The sequence below is a fragment of the Eurosta solidaginis genome, chromosome X (genome assembly GCF_040869045.1).
Source record: "Eurosta solidaginis isolate ZX-2024a chromosome X, ASM4086904v1, whole genome shotgun sequence".
NCBI lineage: Eukaryota > Metazoa > Arthropoda > Insecta > Diptera > Tephritidae > Eurosta > Eurosta solidaginis.
In genome coordinates this window covers 106,555,043-106,571,453 of record NC_090324.1, presented here as the reverse complement: position 1 = coordinate 106,571,453, position 16,411 = coordinate 106,555,043, and the positions used below count along the sequence as shown (strand labels likewise).

General features: G+C 40.2%; 1 protein-coding gene and 1 pseudogene across 10 annotated transcripts in view; one reads left to right on the top strand and one right to left on the bottom strand.

Annotated features, from left to right (window-relative positions):
* The window catches only part of CaMKII (Calcium/calmodulin-dependent protein kinase II), a 3,892,153-nt gene that overhangs the window by 418,432 nt on the left and 3,457,310 nt on the right, over positions 1 to 16,411 (top strand). The gene's annotated exons all lie outside the window — the stretch shown is intronic.
* Positions 13,039 to 14,624, bottom strand: LOC137234505 (UPF0489 protein C5orf22 homolog; annotated as a pseudogene).

Below are 16,411 nucleotides of genomic sequence, written 5' to 3'. Positions count from 1 at the left end.
TATCGAAATTCAACATAGAGAACTGTCACTCATCCGCTGGATCCAATACAATGAAGTCTCATCCGAGCTCAAAACAGTTCACAATAAGCAACCAATTCCAAAATTTAGCCAACTATTTCTTCCTAATCCATTTATTGACGATAATAATATTCTTCGTGCCAATGGCCGCTTGCAAAATGCCTTTATACCGTTTGAAGAGATATTTCCAATAATACTACCATCAAAGAGCTACTTCGCGACGTTGACCGTATACCATTATCATCGCCTCACGTTACGTGGAGGGCCCAAAGTCACCGTCAATCAAATTCGACAAATTAATTCGATTTTAGATGTGCGCAATGTCGCTCGTCGTCTCATCCAAAGCTGTGTAATTTGTTTCAAGGCGCGTCCAGTTTTATCTCAACAACAAATGGCCGCCTTACCCACGGTGCGTGTGAACCACAACACTCGACCATTCGGTTCACCGAATTTCATGCGAACGTTCTGAGTTTCCCTGATCGAACCTTCTGGTCACCACCGGGCTAAGGGCCTCACTACATTCCCATGGTAGAAGATTCCAGTCGTAAAAGGCAACTAAAACACACATGTCTCAAGATTCGAGGGGTGCAAAATGGGTTCATTCGGCAGTCGGCTTCGTATCTGAGCTTAGCGAATTCATATCCGGAAATGACTCCCGTATCCATAACACCACTAACTTTATTGTGGTTGTAGCAGTGCTTCGCCCAATCCAAAAGCTGCGATCACTCACACATCGATATCCTTTTACGGGAAACTTGGAGTTCGAGGAAATTTGCTAAGAGATAAGGGTGTAAGAGGCGTTGGTTCCACATTGTAATTGAAAAGATGGTTGGTGATTTTAGTTGTTGTAGCGATAAACACTTTTGCTGCCGGCAAGGTACTTTAGAATTTGTTAAGGTTGTAGGTCCTGATCGAACGTCACACCCAGTATTATTGTGTGTAGGTCACTTGGTAACGTAATGCCATCAACATGGGTGTCCAATATTGCCCAAATTTGCCGCATACACGTTGTAAACAAGGCCGCCGAGGATTTGGTTTAATTCTTCCAGGTTTTGATGTTACGTTCCTGAACTGCACCGATGCCCGCCGACCACACAGATAATTTTCAGTCCACCCTTTAGATTGAGTTGACACTTCAAAGTCTAGAACCAACGTTCTGTGATTGACGTGTTAAAGGTCTTGATAAGTCTAGCGATATGAGTACTGTTTTATAATGGGGTCTTGGTTCATTTCGCAATTTATTTGTGTGTTGATGTCATTTAGAGCAGTGGCAATTTTCGAAAGCCATGATGATGCTTGGCAAGTCGTAGGCTTATGGTGAAATTACTACTGGCGATAGGAGAGAGTTCGGACGATATGAAACTCCTACGTTAGCTGGTTTCCCAAGCTTTAGTAGCGATACCACCCTCGCCAGTTTCAATTTGTGAGTCATTCAGGGACGGACCTACTGCTTTAGATGATTTAGAACATTCGATGGCATGTTGTTGTTGTAGCCCCACCTAATAGGAGCGACCGATCACAAATTGTCATCAATATCCTCTAACGGGAGTCCAAGGAAACTTGCTGTTTCAACAGGGGTGGACCATAATGAAAGGGGTGTTAGAGGCGTCGGTTCCACATTACAATTAAAGAGATGGTTGGTGTCATGTGGGGCCATATTGCAAGCAGGGCATACATTTTGTTTGTCGGGGTTGATTCTGCATAGGTAGGAGTTTAGCCTGTTACAGAGTCCAGAACGAAGTTGAGCTAGAGTGACTCTCGTTTCCCTGGGGAGTGTGCGTTCCTCTTCCGCAAGTTTTGGGTACTGTTCTTTGAGTACTGGATTCACCGGGCAATTCCTGGCATAAAGGTCCGACGCCTGTTTGTGGAGTTCACTGAGGACCTCATTGTGTTTTTTTGCTTCATACGGCTGAGTTCTCAGGTGCCGTATTTCCGGTTGTGAGAGCAGTATTTTGGCAGGATTGTAGCTTCTTCCAGTGAGTAGTTTTAAGGTTTGGCGACCATATAGGGGACGCGTAGCATGCAATCGGCTGGCCAATTGCTTTGTATGTGGTAATGAGGGTTTCTTTATCTTTTCCCCAAGTACTGCCAGCGAGGGATTTGAGGATTTTATTACGGCTCTGGATTTTCGGATCTGGTAACCTTGCCGTGCGCGGACGTGTTTTTGGTCGCTCTTCGAATTGTTATTCTTTTTACTTTGTAAACAATATTCATAAATATAATAGAAAACAGTTTATAAGTTTAATTTCGTATTAAATCTTTACACAGTGCAATATACATAGTGGCTTTTTGTGCAATTTAAACATTCAGCCTGTGTGGTCATATATCATAGACTTTCACAAAAATTTGTGATAACTGCAGACCTTTTTGTTGGTAGCTGCTATTAGCAAGTCATTGCGTGCCCTTTTTGCTTTTTGTTTTGTTCGCTGCTAGCTATAGGCTGTCTCAAAAGCATATTTTCATTAATATAATAGAAAACAGTTTATAAGTTTAATTTCGTATTAAATCTTTACACAGTGCAATATACATAGTGGCTTTTTGTGCAATTTAAACATTCAGCCTGTGTGGTCATATATCATAGACTTTCACAAAAATTTGTGATAACTGCATACCTTTTTGTTGGTAGCTGCTATTAGCAAGTCATTGTGTTCCCTTTTTGCTTTTTGTTGTGTTCGCTGCTAGCTATACGCTGTCTTGCGATTTGCATCCAGTGCTCCAAAATAACTCTCGCCCATATTTTTTGAACAGCTGTTCAATTTATCCTATACTTATAGTTTCTTTTGCCTATTTTTCTTTTGGGTTTGTTTAACTTTGCAATTATGTTGGATTGCTGTTTCAAGAAGTGCACCAATCAAAAGAAAATTTCCCGTGGTGATACTTATGTTTGTTGTTGGCTCTGTGATAATATGGCTCATGTTATCTGTGCCGGTTCCTCTCACATAGGTGGTCGGGTGGTTGACCTAATATCCAGCAAAATTGGACTGAACTGGACATGTCATGATTGTCGTTCCGTAGAAAATAACATGGGTATTCCATCCCATTTCGACCAATTTTGAACCCGACCCCTTTAGAATTGGCTGATAGTTTTTCTTCTTTTTCAAGCTAACGAAAGACGTTTTTCGGAAGTTTTTCAAATTTTTTAATCCAACTCAAAAAAAGTTATGAATTTTTAAAAAAACACCGTTTTTGTTTTCAAAATGCTATAACTTTTTTAAAAATTGACCGTTTGGGATCTTTTTGATTAAATTTGTTTTGAAATGTACTTTTCGGAAAAAATTCAATACAATTTTAAAAATTTTTTTTTGTAATTTTAGTTTTTCGAGATTTTTCGAATTTCGTCCTTTTTTGTTTTTTTTTCTCATAAAAAACTTCAATAAATTCTGCAATCATCCCCACTAATCCCGGAGTGGGCCGAGAATTTTTGTTTTTATTTAATTGAAAAAAAAACTTTAAAATTGTTTTTGTATTTTTTTCGAAAAGTACATTTAAAAACATATTTAAAAAAAAATTATCCCAAATGGTCAATTTTTGAAAAAGTTATAGCATTTTGAAAAAAACACCGTTTTCCAACTCAAAATAAGTTTTAAATATTTTGAAAAAAAAATTTTTTATGAGAAAAAAAAGGGCGAAATTCGAAAAATCTCGAAAAACTGAAAAATTACAAAAAAAAACTTTAAACATTTTTTGAATTTTTTCCGAAAAGTACATTTAAAAACAAATTTAAAAAAAAAGATCCCAAACGGTCAATTTTTGAAAAAGTCATAGCATTTTGAAAGCAAAGACGGTGTTTTTTTAAAAATTCATAACTTTTTGTGAGTTGGATGAAAAAATTGGAAAAACTTCTGAAAAACGTCTTTCGTAAGCTAGAAAAAGAAGAAAAACTTTCAGCCAATTCTAAGGGGGTCGGGTTCAAAATTGGTCGAAATGGGATGGAATACCCCATATACAAATGTAAGTAATATAGTAATATACCTAAATGCTGCTTCCGAAGTTTTCCCAGAGGTTCCAGACTTAGTCGCTGCTGCTTCTTCTGCTGCGATATTGGTGCTGCTGCTGCTACTGCGCTGCCAGTATTAATGCGCTGCTGGTGTTGTTGCTGCTGCTGCATATATGTATATGGCGTAGTTTGGTGCCGTTATGTGAGTAGAGGAATGTCGTTGTTAATTTCGATGCTTGGTGGTACAGTATTTGTATCGTAGATTTAGTTCGAACATTTTATTATTATTTCTATGTATATATTTGTAAGTATTTCGTTAGCCAATTTTATTACCTCTGTATTTTGTTATAAGTTCGAAGATTTTTTGTTAGAATTTTTTGTTATTTCCGTTTTATTAAAAATTTTAAAATGTATTTCGTTTTTTGTTACATAGTTAAAAATATATGTTAGAAATCTTCCTATTACTTCCGTTTTTGTTATTTAAATTTTAAGATATTTTATTAGAAAATTTATTACTTCTGTATTTGTTAAGTTCAAATTATTTTGTTGGGAATCTTATTTAATGCTTTAAGATTTTCTTATTCACTATACCACCATTTTTTTCACTCTAATCACCGTCGCTGCCAAATTTAAAATGATCGAGGCTCCAGCGTCACGGTCGCCATGTGAGGTTCCATTTCGGAACCTCTGAAAAATTGATGTGCGCTTTGCATCGCGCAACGCACTCCACCCCAACACCAATTGTCACACACACAGTATTTTAGTTTAGTTTAGTTCTTTATTTATGTTGGTTTTATTAATTTAAAAACTGTTCTATAATTTGTTTTCACTTAGTTTATTTTGTAAGATTATATTAATTATTTTAGTTTTTAAATAACTTTACTTCTTCCTTTTTTGTGTGTGCGTCGCCAAGTCCAAATTTTTTAATAATGATGACCGTGAAACATGAAAATGACGAAGCTCGTCATTCTCATGTTTCATCCCACACATGTATCGTATTCTTTCTGCCTTACAGCCTTACGATGGCTAAATACTTACTTATATATATTTTCCTATTCTTCTTAGCATTCACAATGATATGTCAGTAATGAAAGTTATAGTGTTGCCATATGTGTCAGTGAAAAGATGACTTGGGTCATTTTACCATTACAAGGGTAAGGGGGAATTGTGGCAACCACGTCTTGAGCTGGTTCTTAAGACGCTTTAGTGCCACGTTTCACAACTAAGAGGGGATTAGATGACATTGACCTTGGACAGAGTGCATCAATATTTTACTCAACTTACCCACAGAGTCCATCAGGCGAGGACAACACCAGAATGCATCAACAGTAAACACATTAGAAGAAGATAAACTTTTGAAATTTTCATTTTTTTTTAATAAGAGTAAAGTTTTTAGAAACTTATTTGAATAGACTTTTGTTTTTCTATTTTTAGTTGTAGGAATTTTTTTCTAATCAGACAGGTTTATTATTATTTTTAAGTTTTTTTTCCTTTTTTTAATTTTTTTACAATTTAATATTATTACTTTTTAAGTCATTTTGAAACACACACGTATTCCAGGAAATACTTTTCTGAATTTTTATATATTTCCCTGGTTTTATTGCTACTTTTTGAGGTTTTATCTACAACAATTGTTTTTTAGAGTTTCTCTAGCGTTTTGAAGAAGTCATTCAAACATTTTATATTATTATATTTGCATTTTTTATACATATTTTTAAGAATTTTTCTTAGATTCGTTTTTGTATTTGAATTTTTGCTGTTATTCTGCACAGTAGTTTTTTAAACTGGAAACAATTAATGAAATTCATAAATTTTTCCAATCTTTCTGCTTGCTTTTAGTTTTTTGGATTAATATCATACAAGCGTTTTATATACATACTAGCGGCCTGGTACGTGCTTCGCTACGTATAAAGTGAAATATTAAATTAAACTCATTTATTACAAAAAAAAAAGATGTTTTATTATATGTTAGCTATCTTAAAACTTAATCCAAAACATTTGGATAAACAATATTTTTTGTTTTTCCATTTTGAGCATGAATAAGCAAACGGTTGGGGGTACCGACTCTGGAACAGGCAACATAAAGTTGGCAATGTGAAAAACATGATTCCTCCAAATTCACACCACAAACGTTAAGTGTTTGCCCTTGGGCTTTGTTGATGGACATCGCAAATGATAAACGCACAGGATATTGTAATCGGTTGAATTCAAAATGGCATATCAGTTGGAATCATAGGGATACGCGGTATTAAACAAACTTCTCCTTTTGATTTACCAGTTAAGATCGTACCTTCATTCAAATTTGGCAATGAATTTTTCACTGCCAATCTGGTGCCATTACACAGTTTTGGTGGATTAAAATTTCGCAATAATATAATCAAAGAACCCACTTTCAGATTCAAACAATGCGGTGGCATACCAGCCGGTTCTAATGAATTTAAAAATTCAATTGGATAATTCATTGCCTCATCTTGATTCATAGCACTGTCAATTGATTTATATGTCGTAACTACACCTGGGAGTCTTGCTTGAATTTGAAAATTAATGGCATTGATATGAATGTTCTTCGGTGCTAAAATGGCGCGTTCTCTCAACCAATCATGATTTCTGTAATTCTGAAGAATATTTGGAAAACCACATTCAATAAATTCATCTATCGATTTCGTAATTGTACAAAAATTGTTCGGTACAGTCATCAATCCGTTGGTTTTGCCATCACCAATTTCTAACAATTGTTTTGAAAACTCATGGACAGCTGGATCATTTTGTAGGTGAATACGCATATTAATGTTCAGTGTAAATTTTCGTACATATCTCCAAAGAACTGATGACTTCAAACAGGCATTTATTTCATCAGCAGGAGTTGACCGAGGAATGACAGGCAATGTTTGTCGAAAATCTCCTGACAGTAATATCAAAACACCACCAAAAAGCTGTTGATTACCACGTAAATCTTGCATTGTTCCATTAAATGCTTCTAGTAATTTTTTATTCGCCATTGTACACTCATCCCATAAAATAATTAACGTTAATCGCAGAACTTTTGCCATAGCAGAATTTCTTGAAATATTGCAAGTTGGAGTTTCAATCACCTGTACATTCAATGGCAATTGTAATGCAGAGTGTGCTGTCCGGCCACCTTCTAATAATGTAGCAGCAGTTCCCGGAGATGCAAGTGGTAATGCAATTTTCTGTTCCGATCGAATATTCGCTAAAATCAGTGATATAACGAACGTTTTGCCTTTACCACCAGGTTCATCCAAGAAATGTAATCCACCTTCATTATTGGAAATGGCTTGCATGATTGTATCATATACATGTTTTTGCTGAATATTTATTTTGGTTATATTCGATTGTACAAATAAACGCAAATCATTAGAATTGAATTCCCGCTCACGTTGCAATTCACGATCAAACAGATCATGCATCTCATGATACCCTGTTCGGCCTGAGTGCGTCGTAAACCGACAGTGGGTAGGCGCACAAGGGTCGATCTTGGAGTGGATGGTTCGCTCAAAAGAAATAAAGGAAACAAACGCACAGAGGATTTCCTCGTTATAATAATGTTTTATTAAGAGTGTTAGGAAATATGAGTGGATACAATATTACCTTGGTGTCGAACGTGACGGTGGCGATCTTGGGCGATGTGTGCTGGTTGGCGGTCAATCGAAAAAGAGACCGGTTATCCCGTTGAGGACAACCGCTAAGCCGCGAAAAAGTCCTCTGGTATTAAGGAGGGGAAAAAAGCCACACACACAACAACCCCCACATATACGTGCATGGGTGCTGACAACCCGCACACACACGTGCATGCGTATGAAACGCATGCATGTGCATGCATGCACACAAATGCGGCGTGAGTGTGGGTGGCTGGAAATATTATTAAAACGTTAGGGAGGGGCGCCGTCAATCAGATAAAAGTTAGGCATTGGGCCTAAACATGCCGCCCCCCTTGCGGTACGCAACATCACAGTCCGCCAAGGATCACCGACCGTGAAGAAGAGAAAAAAAATAAAAAACTTATAATTAATTATATCTAACTTAACATAATGCCGGCCAGTCCGCCGGCTTGGCGGCATGCAAAATGGTTTGCGCAGTGTGGGAGCTTGGTTGCTGCTGCCTCGGTCATTCACCAATTTTCCCGTTATCGTGTAAGGCGTGAGCCAGGTTTGCCTAGAGCTAGGGATTGCGAAAAGAAGTAAGAAGATATACGTGTTCAAATTTCTTGCCGTTTATTACAAATTCATTGGAAATTCTATGCTCGTGAATTTTCTATGAAGAAAATTCAATAAAAAATAACTTATTGTAATGATACAAGCTTTTAAAACGCACACCTCCATTGTGAATTCATACAAGTGGCGAATTTTCGATAAAACGTTCACAATAGTGAACAGCGAGTGAGTATTAATATGTTTTCTGTATACAAATTTAAAGGAAAAGCTGATTTGAAACAAATGTGCAATTCATGGCACTTCAATTTAATAACGGCGAACACAAGAAAAAGAAACCTTTCTTCCATTCTCTGGCCCTTCGCGACAGCCGTTCTCCCTGTCAGCTATGATTTGACACGTAGAAAGATTTTGCACTTGTACGAACTCACAATGCACACCTCTTGCGACTGTGTACAACAGAAATTCAATAAAATAAAAAGGATAAAAAGTGTAAAAATTCATGTATTTCGGTCGTTACCGAACATTTTGCTGTTAGGCCTTCGCTGTGCCCGAGAATACCCAACCGAAGATGGTACTCTGAGCTAACAAAGGGCCAAACGTGGTGGGCAGAATCCCTGGGAGTATTATCTCGGCATATACATCTGTGCCTAGGACGAGGCGGATCGGGGCGGATGAGTAGAACTGTGGATCCGCCAGACGGAGATGTGCGTACGGGGATGCGATGGCGCTGTCGACGCTGGTCGTGGGGGCCATTCGCCGAAAATTGGACACGACCGCCGCATGGGTAGCAATTCGTTTATTTTGGCCGTGTCTTCCTCGTATGCGCAGTAGGCATCCTGCTTGCCCGCCAATGTTGCTGGCAGGGAGTTGGAGCTCCTGGGCGAGCTCATATGCTATCACGGTGGTGGGGGAGCATCCGTCAATTAAGGCCCGGACGAGGTGTAGCCGCCCCCCAGCTTCTATTTTCACGACCGCGGTGAGTGTGACCGCTACCGTTGGTATCATGGTGGCGGTGGCCGCTGGATGCTGGGCTACGAGCCCTGACCGGAAGGTGGACACGGTGGTGAGCTGCAGCGTGTTGCCTCCGTCGCTGCGATCTTGTGGCTGATGTCGTTGGTGCAGGCGAAGAGGCCGTGTCTCCGCTCTGCGGTCGCGCGAATGTCGTCTCCGTTGGGGGTTCCTGGGTTACCGGCGAAGAGACCGGGTCTCCGCTCGGCCGTTATATGTATGGCGCTGGGCTGTCGCTGTCCCTTGTTGGAGCCGCTTCCTCTCGTGCTGCAGAAGTGGTCGAAATGATTTGGCTGTAGGCGTTATGGTCGGGCGAAGAGACCGCGTCTCCGCTCCGATTCGGCTGGCATCTCGGTTTCGGGGTGGACGAAGAGGTCCAGTCTCCGTTCCAGCGTCCGACGCATATAACGAGATTGAGTCGTCTATCCGCTCTCGGGGTGAATCTAGCTCCTCTTCCACTTGGGCGCTCCATGGCTTGGAGCGGGCTTCTCGTAATAGCTGCTCCTCTTCGTCGATTGAGGCGATGTGCAGCATCGTGTGGTGCTTCTTGCCGCACCGTTTGCATCGCCCTTGGCTTGGGCACGCGTTCGCGCGGTGATCAGGCGCCAGACAATTTCCGCAGTAGCTTTCGCGAATGGTTACGTAGAGGCGCTCTTCTGGCCTTTTCGCCCGAAAGGTTGGGCACAAGCGGATAGGGTGTCGCTCAAGACACACTCGGCATTCCGACGAATAACGCGCTGCGTTCGTGGCAGCATTACGTTTCAAAGCGGCAAAACGACCCATTTTCCTGAAAGAAGTGCAATATGTTTGACTGGGTCGAGTCATTCTCGAGATGCAGGGGCGAGTGGTCCCTAGTTGTATTATTGGGGATTTGGGAAATTTTATTAGCGCGCGCATAAGGGGAAACATCTGTCGCTGCATAAAAAAATATTCATATGTGGCGTGCATTATATGCATGGCCTCTTTCCCCGTACGTTATGTGTCTGGGTCTTTAGTGCCTTATTTTGTTTATTTTGTGTCACCCGGTAGCGTTTTAGTTGGCCACGGGCACACTAGTGCTGCAGAAAATGAGCATTTACGATTTGGTTCGCACATTCTGGTACCGAACCGGGTAGAAAGTGTATAGCGTGGGTTCTTTTGAGTCGCTGTTATTTGTGTTGTTGGTGCTAAAACCCAACAACTTCCCTGCCCGCCACAAAAAAAACATTTGGACAGCAAATTGTATGCTATGTAAAGAAAAAAAAAAAAAAAAAAAAAAATCTTCGTTTTGGACGAAGAGAAGAATTTGTAGAATGAATCATTTTTTTTTTTTTTTGTATTGCCCTTCACTTATTTCTTCAACTTTTCCCCAAGTACGCTTGTAGTCCTGTTTTATTGATGGCCTTTAGCAAAAGGCACGGTTCCAGAAGGGTAGTTGGCTCCGATACCGATTTTCCAGAAACGGGTTTTTGGGTACCCGTTTGTATTTTTTTTTATGCATCCCTAATACAATGTACATTTAAAACTCGGCATATATATGTAAATACGTTGGTACAAGTATATGGGCAGTCAGTGCACGGACTTTACCGCATTGGTAGATTGACCTACCTTTTTGACCCATTTTCATTTTCTACTACTTTTACGACTTCTGCTACCAAAACTTAGATTCTACCAATATTTCAGTATTTTCGCACTGAAAACATATACTGCATTGCAGTATTGAATTGCCGAGCCCACCCAACTAATATTAGGAGGCGATAATGACCAAATCGGTCAATTTTGACAAATTTGTGAATAACTTAAACAGGAAATGAATTTTTTTTTGATTAGAGAAATATAGTAACTGAGCACGTGAGTATTTACTGCCCTATTTTTTTTTAATTTTTTTCTTTTTTTTTTTTTGTGAAGAGTTTGAACTACAATAAAGGGTTTTACGTAAACGAAAACTGCCGAATCGGTTATTTTGCGGCAGTATTTTTGGTACATTGGAAAATTGTTGAGGTTGTCAGACGTTTTGGTATGTTTTGTTTGTGTATTTCAGGAAATAATGAGTATCCTAAGACCTAAGCTGTGTGTGTACAAATTTACATTGATTTTGTTTTGTGTACATGTTTTGACAAGTGTTATTTCCCTGACATTTGCTTTATTTGTTTTACAATAAATGATGAATAATTAAAGATGATTCAATAACAAGTATTGTTTTTCACGCAAATAAACTACCAATTCCTACTGCTATTTTCATTTCTCGTTTACCAACATTCCTTTTATAAAAAGTCCGCGCCCTGGTATATGTATACCAGACAAGAGAATATGAACATTCCTGCGTACAAATGTACATTTCTCTGAATTGAAGCAAACGGTAAACGGATCGTTTGATTCATGGCGCCGTTTGTTTCATTCTTTTCGTTTTACGCGTGGTGGAGTACGCTTGCTCCGAAAATTGAATTCGTCGTACTCGTGGGCTTGACAAACGGCAAAGAAGGAAAAAATTCCTTGCTTTTTTTTTTTAATACAAATAAAATTTTTTGTGCGCCACGCTATACACAAGTTGACTCGTTCAACAAAATAGCGTTAAAAGGAACTAATAAGAACCTACAAGATCTGGGCAGAAATCCGCCAGCACCAACCGCAAACAGAATGGCACCAAAAAATGAGGATTGCTATATCATCCTCAAAAAACAACAGCAACAACAAAAAACAGCTACTGCCACTGCTGCAGCCTCTGCATTGATGGATAAGTCAAGGGATGTCGCCAGTAGTACCAGCACAACCACATCATCGGGTCACTTAGATGCCGGTGCGTGCAGCAGCACTAGTTCAATAGCAAAAATTTATCATTTAAGTTTTCATAACTCCAAAGAGGGTTTGTTGCATCGCAGCAGCATTAGTAGTAGCTCCATTGCCGCGGCAAGCACAATCACTATTACATCATTGGTGGATGATTGTTTAAATTATGACTTGTGGATGTGTTTGCCATTTCGACATTACTATTGCTGTTGTGACCCTGATTACGCAAGAATCTGGACTCTATCTTTATTATTATTAAAATAGCGTGCTGGATAACGTCTGTGCATGTTGTGGCCAACTTTGCCAGAACCATTATTAACATTACCATTATTTCCACTATTGGTGTGGTGATTTTGTGCTGATGGAGTTATTGTTGGGATCAGGTTTTGGTTCTTGCACAACGTCTTCATTAGTGTTGCCTGTGTTGGCTTTCCAAAGCCGCCTTACCACTGTTGACTCTCGCATTTGCCTCCCTATCATTGTTACCGCGCTTCAAATGCATAAAATGGTACTCTAAACCTAAGTTGTAAAAAAAATTACGCAAAGTTGCCAAATCCGTAGGCAAATCTATGCCATTAGCATCTACAGATTTCTTCGTGAAAGTCAGAAAGTCGGTCACCGTGGTGTGATGATAGTGCGCTTCCACTCACACGGAAAATCCTGGGATCAAGGCCTGGAAAAAGTAACATCAAAAAACTTTAGAAAAAATTTGTTTCAATTAGAAAACAAAATTCTGAACGTGGTCGCTTCGCAAATATTGTATTTATTTTCTTTTTTAACTGAGCCATGGCCTATATTTGATGTTCCTTTTTTTTTTTTTTTTTTTTTTTTTTTTTGTTTGCCTATTAGAACGCTCAATTCAGAACCAACAACTTGTGCATATCACCAGCTATTTGCGATGCAAAAAAAAAATTAAGCAAAGTTGCCAAATCCGTAGGGAAATCTATGCCATTAGCATCTACAGATTTCTTCGCATCAAAATTAATACGAGCAGTTAGCGGAGTATTTGTGTTATTTGTGCAACTGCGATTACGATTTGTTGGAGTTTCTTGTTGCATTTGTGAGTGCGGTGAATTATTTTGCTGCGAACCGATTTCAGCTGAGTTCGAAGTCGGGGTACGACCATCATATGGCATACTAGGCGAATAAAAATGGACCTCCCGCAATGTGAGCTGTAGCTGTAATAAGAGGTGGTTAAGGGTGGTGCTGTTTGCATATAAATATTACTCGGTGTTGGTGCAAAGGCTGCGGGCGGTGCACATGGTGGTGGATACATATAATGACCGGCGGGCATGAGTGCTGCAGCTGGTGGATGCATGGCGGCAGGATCATAACCGTACGAATAACACTTCTCCGGCATGACGCCATATTGCGGAGGTGCAGGTAAGTTCTGTAATAGCTCTTTGAATTGAGCAAAATATTGTTCCAATTCTTTGGCGGTACTGATATGATGTGGCAAGCCATTAGTATCTGTTCTCCTACCCGAATCATATATGAGCAACCAATGGATCTCATCGTCAGCATAATGATTTGACAAGATTTTCTATGCGCGTATAAGTTTCGGTGGATATTATCTCTGGATCGGGTGTAGGTGTGAGTGTCTCTAAAGTTTTCGCCTCTTCTAAATGCGCTTCCAATTGTAATTTACGTCGCTCTGTAGTGCCACCACAGTCTTTAACTTCACTATCAAAGTGGAAAATATCGGTGAGTTGTTCATAACAATTAGTATCTATAGATTTATAACAAAAAGAATTAGTAGTACTAAAGAAATCCAAATCGATATCTAAACCAAAGTTCGGCGCATCTGCTTCTTTGATAAATTCTTCGGTTTTGATTGGTGCAGTTTTGGTTGTCGTGTCTAAGTTAATGACATGCAATTCCATATCACGCGTCTGCGGCAACTCTTGTACCACAATAATTGCCCTTTTATATGAAGTAGTCCAATGGACAATCAACACTTATTTTATCATTTTTATGACCAATTTTGAAATTGTATTTCCCTAATGGGATTTGTTGACACCAGGAGTCTTCAGCCAGACGACGCGATTGAAGTGACCTGCATAACAAGTCGGCATTATCCACTTTTCAATATTCAGTTCGGCCAACATTGTTTTCTACGAGGCACTAGCCGGTATCTCACGTGATATAACCATGTCCGGATGTGAATCAAAATGCACGAGCAAATTATTTTCCAATGGCAAGTGGCGTGTGGCAAAACCGCGATATATAACTTCCAAAACGTCATTGTGATAATCGGTTATAAATATAGGAATGCGTTGAAATTTACGTGGTTGCATATTCTTGGCTGCATCGACATCTAAACTAAAATCTTTAGAATTGAATATATGCAAGCTACGTTCAGATACTGTGCCTGCCAGCGACGATGTGGACACGTTGCCCAATCTGTTGTCATCCTCATCAACTCCCTTTAATTTATAATCCTCCTCTACCTTGCCAGACAACAACAACAGCAACCTTACCAGCTTCTATGCGTTTGTGTGGTGGTTGTTGCTTCTCTGACTCGACATCTCCCTCAATTGTTACTTTTACACCCGATTTTTAGCCTTTCCAATTTCTGGCGCTTTGGTATCAATTAGCTCGGTAGACACGCTTTCACTTGCCGCCGACGTTGCTTCTTCTGATCCACTTTCAGACATTTCTGGGGCCGCGGCTGTTGCATTTTCTGCTGAATTGCAGGCACTTTTTTCGGATTTTCCTTCCATTTTTTTGTTACCCAAATAATTTAATTGCAACGGAGAAAGATTTTGTGTAAAGCTTTTCTACCGAGCTTCGAGGGCTTCTGGGGGTTCGTTGCTGGTTATTTTGAGCTCGGGCATTTAGTTTGGGGAAGGGTAATGAAAGCGCTCATTAGTGCCATTTGTAGGCTTTGATAAAAGAGAAAATATGAACATTTTGCTAAAGAATAATTAAAACGTTGGAAATTAATAATAGGTAGCTAGAAATTAATAATAGGAGGATATAAAATGCATTGAATACAGGAGATGAAACTTAGGCAGAAACAATCAGCACATGCCGATCTCCCTTTCTGCTTACAATTCTGCGTCCAGATGAAAGAGTTGTCATCGACTTCCCTCAATCTCGACATGTACGACTGAGTGTGTACGTTAGCTTGTGTGTATTGATTGTTAGAACTACCGGTTTTTTAAAAGTACATTCCTATTCAATCGCGCGCTTCCGTATTGCTTATTTATTTGTTTCCATACGTGACCTTTGCGGCTCAACCGCTTTAGGCTAACGTAAGGCAGGCATGCGAGATAGCGAGTTTTGAACTTTTAAAAATATTTTATCTCAATTCTGTTGCCTTGTGCCTTGGGCCGATGGCATATGCGATCTGTGGCAGACCGTGGGTCTGCGTTAGGGTTATGGTGCCCTCGCTCGGGGTGAGCGAGTGAATTTTGGGATGGTTTTTTTTGAAAAATGAAAAAATTGACTTTTGTGGCAGATGGGGGATCTGCGTGAGGGCTTTTCTGGTATCCTCGTTATGGGAGAACGAGTGAGTGGGGCGATTTTTTTTTTTTGAAAATTTAAAAATTTAATGGGCTGCAGAATGCCTTTGGTTTCGGTGGCAGATGCGGGTCTGCCTTAGGGTTGTTGGTTGGCCTCGTTCCGGGTGAACAAGAGCTGGGGTTGATTTTTCTGAACGGTGGGATGTGGAGGAACGGAAGGACTGTTAAGAGGAACTCGCGGTCCTCTCACAATCTATCTCCGAAGGAAGAAGGATCAGTTTGACCAAAGGTCGTCTGACTTGACCCTTCTCGGTTATGAGGTCGACTACACGTACTCGGTTATCTTCGCCGGGGTGTACGTTGACGACTCTACCTAACCTCCATTCGTTGGGAGATAAGTTGTCCTCTTTGAGGACGGCGAGATCTCCCACTTGTATGTTTTCTTTGGGATGCTTCCACTTCACTCGTTTTTGAAGTTCGGATAGATATTCCACCTTCCATCGCTTGCAGAAAGTATGATGGAGGGCTTTGAGTTTCTGCCACCGATTTATCATCGAGGCAGCGCTCTCACTAGCATCTGGTTCTGGCGGAGCCAGTAGGTGGCTGCCCGTTAGGAAATGTCCTGGGGTTAGTGGTTCCAGATCCGTTGGGTCATTCGACCCTGGACTGAGTGGGCGCGAGTTGAGGCACGCCTCAATCCTGCACAAAATGGTTTGGAACTCCTCCATGGTGTACTTATGGGGAGATGCGATCTTTTTGAAGTGGCTTTTGAAGCTCTTCACTCCCGCCTCCCACAAGCCGCCCATATGTGGAGCAGCGGCGGGAATAAAATGCCAGCTTAATGCTTGATGGTTGTACTTTGAGACTGTTTTGTCTCGGCTTTCGGCCAGAAAGGCTTTGAATTCCGATCGTAGAGATCTGGAAGCTCCGACAAAGTTCGTACCATTGTCGGAGTAGATGTTCTTCGGACATCCTCTTCTCGCGATAAAACGCGAAAAGGCCGCGAGGAAGCCTGGGGTACTAAGGTCACTAGTGGCTTCTAA